The 6,328-nt window shown below is 41.8% G+C and overlaps 1 pseudogene; it reads left to right on the forward strand.

The window, feature by feature from the left end:
- The first annotated feature begins 3,515 nt into the window (after positions 1–3,515).
- Positions 3,516–4,818, forward strand: LOC116546202 (annotated as a pseudogene).
- The last annotated feature ends 1,510 nt before the right edge of the window (positions 4,819–6,328 follow it).

A 6,328-nucleotide genomic window follows, 5' to 3' on the forward strand; every position in this document is an offset into this window, starting at 1 on the left:
AAAGGGCTACAACCATCAATAACAAGGTTGACATCAGTTATGTCCAAGTTTGGATAGGCAGTTGCTGGGCAGATACCCTTATAGAAGTATTTTCGTGTAAAGCTGTGACTGCCCTTGTGCAAGGTTGTGATTTTTGTAGTTTTTTGTGACAGTTTTTGTTATCAGGTGTATAAGCATGGGAACCCTCTCTTCATCACCTTCCCAGCTCCATTTGTCAGAGTTTAAAAATATTAGTGACTCCGTTTTGATTCTGCCAACTTCCACACTAAACACAGCAGAATCACACCTCACACTCTGGATGCAGGTGAGAACCAGCACAGACACAGTTAGCAGTGGGACCCAACCTCAGCTTGCCCCTCCCCCAGCCTTCTCCACACACGGACCCTTCACCCTTGCCCAGTCTCTGTGACATTAGGAAAACCCAGGCACAAATGGGAAGCAGTTGTGAGATACACAAACCCAAATGTCCACAATCTCCAGCAGGAAGTCTTTCCTGAAGTCTGCAGCCTCAGTGCTTCCTTCAGTATGCTTCCCGCAGATGTGCAGACTGTGAGCCAACAGCACTCTTCCTCCCAGTAACCACAGGGCTCACTTCCCCAACTCCTTCAGGACTTCACTCTCTCAGTAAAGGCTCCTCTCAGGGGAATATCTAAAAATTACCACCAGCTCCTACATCTTCTTCCACTTCTTATTCTTCCTGCCACCCCAGCATTTGGGAGGTTGTGGCTCTGGAATAGGAGAACTCCTTCATCCCCTCCCTTCCCGTCTTCTCTTCTTTCCCTGTTTCTTCTATGTGTGTTTCTGAATTATACTATTCCTGTCAGTATATAAAACTACCTAAAAGTTAAGTATAGCTACTGATGAGTTACAGAGCTAACTCCTGTGCATTTACCACCCAGGTGAAAATCAGAGACCTCTGCCAGCCACCCAAACTCTTTTGCCTCCCCTGAAACAGAACCCATCCCACACAGATGTCCACTAAGCTGACCTCTCCCCACGCCCCCTCCTATTTGACTCCTTCCCCTCTACTCCTTCTGTCCTCTTTTTCCTTCTTGTCCTGAGTTCCTCCCCATTTTGGCTTCTCTAGAAGCCTCCCTCATCTTCCCAGGCCAAAGCTCCAGGGGCTCTCCTCCCCTTCCCCATCCAGGGATTGGAGAATCCAGAGTTGATTCCTGAGATAAGGCCATTTCATCATGAGAGCAGCAGGATCTCATCCAGGACATCACATTACATTTCGTCCCCATGATGTCTCTTAAAGCTCCTCTGGCTGTGATGATTTCACAGGTTTTCCTTGTTTTTGATGACCTTAACAATCTTTGAGGAGCATTGGTCAGGCATATTGTGGAATGTCCTTTAACTCGAATGTGGTTGGGGCTACGGGTGTCGGGGAGGAACGGCACAGAGATGAAATGCCACTCTCAGCACGTCAGGGGTAGGTGCTACCCACTTTATTTATCCCTGGTGATGTCAACCTTCATCACCTGCCTAAGGCAGTGTTTCCCAGTTTCTCCTCTGTCAAATTCCTTTTTGCTTTCTGCCTTTTCATAGTGTTGTCTTTGGAAGGAAGTCACTATATGCAGCCCACAAATAAGGAATGTTCTGCTACAAAGATTTTGTGTAGGTTTTTGTGTAAAGTAAGTTTTCCATTTGTTGGTTAAATACCTAGGAGTATGATCACTGTGTTGTATGGAGATCATGGTGAATCTATGTTTGATGAGTCTGTGTTTACCCTTATAAGAAGCTGCCCTTATCTTCTAGAGTGGCTATGCCATTTCCATTCCTGCCAGCGGTGGATGAGGGTTCCTGTTGCTCTTCATCCTCATTGGCACTTGGTATTACCAGATTTTAGTGTTTTAGTTATTCTAGTAGGTGTGTAATGGTATGTCATTGTTGTTTTACTTGCATTTCCCTAATGATAAATGACATTGAGCATCTCCTTATGTGCTCACTTGCCATCTGTGGATCTTCTTTTGTTGAGGTGTCTGTTCAGACATTTGCCCATTTTTAAATTGGGTAAATTGTTTTCTAACTGTTCAGTTTTAAGGATTCTCTCTATATTTTAGATACAAGTCCTTTATCAGCTTTGTGATTTGCAAATATTTTCTCCCAGCCTGTGGCCTTTATTGACATAACAACACACAGTAATGCATACATATATATTTGTGGGAAAAGAAATGCGAAATTTCTAACTGTGAAGGTTTCCAGGTAGATGACCTGAGGGACAAGCAATGGTGGTAGGGGTCGGGGAGCAATGGGAATAACTTACCTTCGTATACTTTATACTATCTTTTGAATTTTCTGTGTGTGCATTAATAATAATCTCAAAAATAATTATATAAAAATCCCTTACACTTGTGAAACCCTTGACAGATTGTGTCCAGATCATGTGTTAAGACTCAGATTCTGATCCCGTATTCTAGGACCAATGATGTTCTAATTGAACTATTTTGCTTTGAAATTTCCATTTCTGGAAAATGTAGTTAGATTATATGAACAAATCCCCGTGCTGAAAAAGCTAAAAGTGCCATTTAAAATGCAAAACTGATTTTCTTAAAGCATCAAATTGCTGAGAAGATGGTAATAAATGTCCGCACCCCACAAAGGGAAGGGAAGATGCTGTTTGGCCTTGTAGAGAGCAGTGACTTCAGAAATGGAGAAAAGGCGCTGTAAGTTCATTGCCCGGAGCTGAGACACAGGGGCCCTGCACTTTCAGCTCTTTGCTCCATGTTCCTCACTTTGTACCCATTTATCTGCCTTCCCTTTTAAAATTTCAAACAAAGCTCTTTATTTCTGATACATTATAATACATATGCATAAGGTGTAATATATGATATAGTGTATATTCACTGTGGAAACATTAAAAGATGCTGTCAAAGACAAATCACAAATGAAAAATAACCTGTAAACCTCACACCAGAGATATTTTGTTGCATTTCTTTCTAGTCTGTTATGCATCATCCTGCTGCTGCTGCCTGCGTGCTTCTCTCTCTCTCTGTTGATGAGCACAGACCTCAGTGGCTCCGGCCCTCACTTTCCAGATGTCACCTCATTCTCACATCTCCTGAGGGGGCTACTTCCCACTTTCTTCCCCTCCTCACATTCCTCCAATCTTTTCCCACTCCTCACTCTTAGATAATGAGGTTATTTTTTTTTCACTCAGAAAAAAGAAGGACTCAGGTGAAAAGAGCATCATCACCCCAAGACAACTGCACAGCTCCACCTATCTCCTGGGTCTTCCCACCAGTGATGATGGATGGTCCTCAGCTCCTGCCTAAGGCCACAAGATCCACCCCTGCCTTCCCTACATGAGTTTCCCCTCTCTCCTGGCTCATTCATTCCTGTATACAAACTGCATACAAAATGCTGTAATATTTCCCATTAACACAAACAAAACTCAACTAAATAAATAAAAATAAAATCCTACCATAAAAAAATCCATTGCCTGGGCCACCACGCCGGGGAGGAACAGCCACTGCCACCCAGGACTGGGCCCCTAGGGAGGAGGAGGCAGGAAGATGGCACACAATGCCGGTGCTGCCGACAGGAACGCGGAGATCTGGAAGATCAAGACTCTCATTAAGAGCGTGGAGGCGGCCTGCAGCAATGGCACCAGCATGATGTCATTGATCATTCCTCCCAAGGACCAGATTTCACGAGTTGCAAAAATGTTAGCAGATGAGTTTGGAACTGCGTCTAACATTCAGTCGGGAATAAACTGCCTCTCAGTCCTGGGAGCCATTGCATCCGTACAACAAAGACTCAAACTTTATAACAAAGCACCTCCAGATGGTCTGGTTGTTTACTGTGGAACAATCGTAACAGAAGGAAGAAAGGAAAAGAAAGTCCATATTGACTTTGAACCTTTCAAACCAATTAATACGTCATCGTATTTGTGTGACAACAAATTCCATACAGAGGCTCTTACAGCACTGCTTTCTGATGACGCAAGTTTGGATTCACTGTAATAGACAGTAGTGGGGCACCTTTTGGCACACGTCACGGAAACACAAGAGAAATTCTGCACAAATTCACTGCGGATCTTCCAAAGAAACACGGTAGAGGAGGTCAGTCAGCCTTGCGTTTTGCCCATTTAAGAACGGAAAAGTGACATAACGGAAAGTAGCAGAGACTGCTGTGCAGCTGTTTATATCTGGGGATAAAGTGAATGTGGCTGGTCTAGTTTTAGCTGGATCCACTGACTGAAACTGAACTAAGTCAATCTGATATGTTTGATCAGAGGTTACAATGGAAAGTTTTAAAATTAGTTGATATATCATATGGTGGCGAAAATTGATTCAACCAAGCTATGGAGTTATCTTCTGAAGTCCTTTCCAACATGAAATTCATTCAAGAGAAGAAATTAATAGGACTACACTTTGATGAAATCAGCCAGCACACGGGAACGTACTGTTTTGGCACTGAAAATACACTAAAGGCTTTGGAATGGGGGCTGTAGAAATTCTAATAGTCTATGAAAATCTGGATATAATAAGATATGTTCTTCATTGCCAAGGCACAGAAGAGGAGAAAATTCTCTATCTAACTCCAGAGCAAGAAAAGGATAAATGTCCTTTCACAGACAAAGAGACCAGAGAGGAACATGAGCTTATTGAGAGCATGCCCCTGTTGGAATGGTTCCCTAACAACTATAAAAAATTTGGAGCTACGTTGGAAATTGCCACAGATAAATCACAAGAAGCGTCTCAATTTGTAACAGGATTTGACGGAATTGGAGGTATCTTGCGGTGCCGAGTAGATTTTGAGGTAATGGAATACCAAGGAAGAGACGATGAATTTTTTGACCTTGATGACTACTAGGTAGTCGACATGGGTCCAGCAAAACGGGCCTGACTCTCCAGCATCCAACCCAAGGAGCATACCCATGGTGGAATCCAAACAGATCCCCGCCTTACAATTGGAACATTTCCAGAACTTAATCCATGAGGATTGGATATTGAAAAGAAAACCAAAGCAAAACCAGACCCAACCCTACACTTTGCTTTGTCATGGTGTCAGCACAGCAGCCTACAACTAAGTTCCTAAATGCCACTTTGGGCTAAATTTTAAAAGAATCCCAGTTTTTACTTGTACTCAATGGTGAAATTGGTTACTCTTGTATTTATGGAAAAAAAATGATTTTTTAACCTTCACACGTAGAAGCAAAAATACCTTAACTGCTGTAAGCCTTCAGAAGTTAATAAAAGTGAAATCATACTGGTTTGTTTCTTATTTTGGTTGGAGAAAAATTAAACTGCTGCATTTCACAGTGACCATTTACATGGCATTCTCAGCTTAGACTGCATTAAGAAGAAATATATGTGGTGAAATGTTGGAACTATTTCTCTCTTGGTCTCTGCTTAATATTGAAAGGGTGAGCTAATAGAAGTAAATTTCAACTTCACTCCCTCACGCTACCCCATCCCCCTCCAGACTGGCAGTTTCAAGCATGCAAATTGCCATGCAAAATCAAACTGCCTCATGAAGCATTTGGGCCAGTGCACTGTTTACTTACATCTGTTTGCAGATACATTTGTGCCCAGCGTTTGGGAATCCTTTATATCAATGTTCTGACAAGGGTCCCCATAACCTTAACCTACTCAAAACCAGTTTGGGATGGATATAATGGGGCTTCTGTGCTATCGCTTGGATTGGGAGAAGTAAAACACACAATTTAAGTGGAAGAAAAAAAATAAAAATAAATCAAAAATCAAAAATCCATTGTCTGATTCCATGTCTCCCTCCAACTACTGCCCCATTTCTCTGACACTCCTTATAGAATAATTCCTGAGTCTCCTGATGTTTTTTAAATATCAGATGGATTTATGGACAGTGTTTCAAAAGTCAAATTCTTCTACAAGGCTTGTTATAAACACAGATGTCCCCAATCTTTCATGTACACAATTTCCTGAATCCCAGAAGCAATCTACTTTACTTATTTTGCCTAATTTTATTGTTAACATCTGTGCCTCTAAATAGTGTGTTACAGTGCTGCTTTGTTTTTCACTCATGCATCATGCTTAGTGGACAGCTCCCTTTCACATAACCCTGTCCTCTCGGTATAGTTGTTTTACAATTTTGCTTAGCTGGGTGTTCACTATTTGTATTATTATTATGACCACGGAAATGCTATTCACAACTAGACTAGGAAATGCCTTTCACAAGGATTATTTTCCCTTGTTGAATTGACTTTTTATTTTCCCTGGAATTAATAAATATTTTATCCCTTCATGTGCTCAATTTCTGTTATACTTATTATAAAATCTCTTCCAAATTTCCCCCCAGGGCATCTGCTATAGTTCGAATGTGTCCCCCAAAGTTCATGTATTGG

Source organism: Sapajus apella, unplaced genomic scaffold (assembly GCF_009761245.1).
Source record: "Sapajus apella isolate SASKATOON/1434 unplaced genomic scaffold, GSC_monkey_1.0 scaffold671, whole genome shotgun sequence".
In the NCBI taxonomy this organism is placed as follows: domain Eukaryota; kingdom Metazoa; phylum Chordata; class Mammalia; order Primates; family Cebidae; genus Sapajus; species Sapajus apella.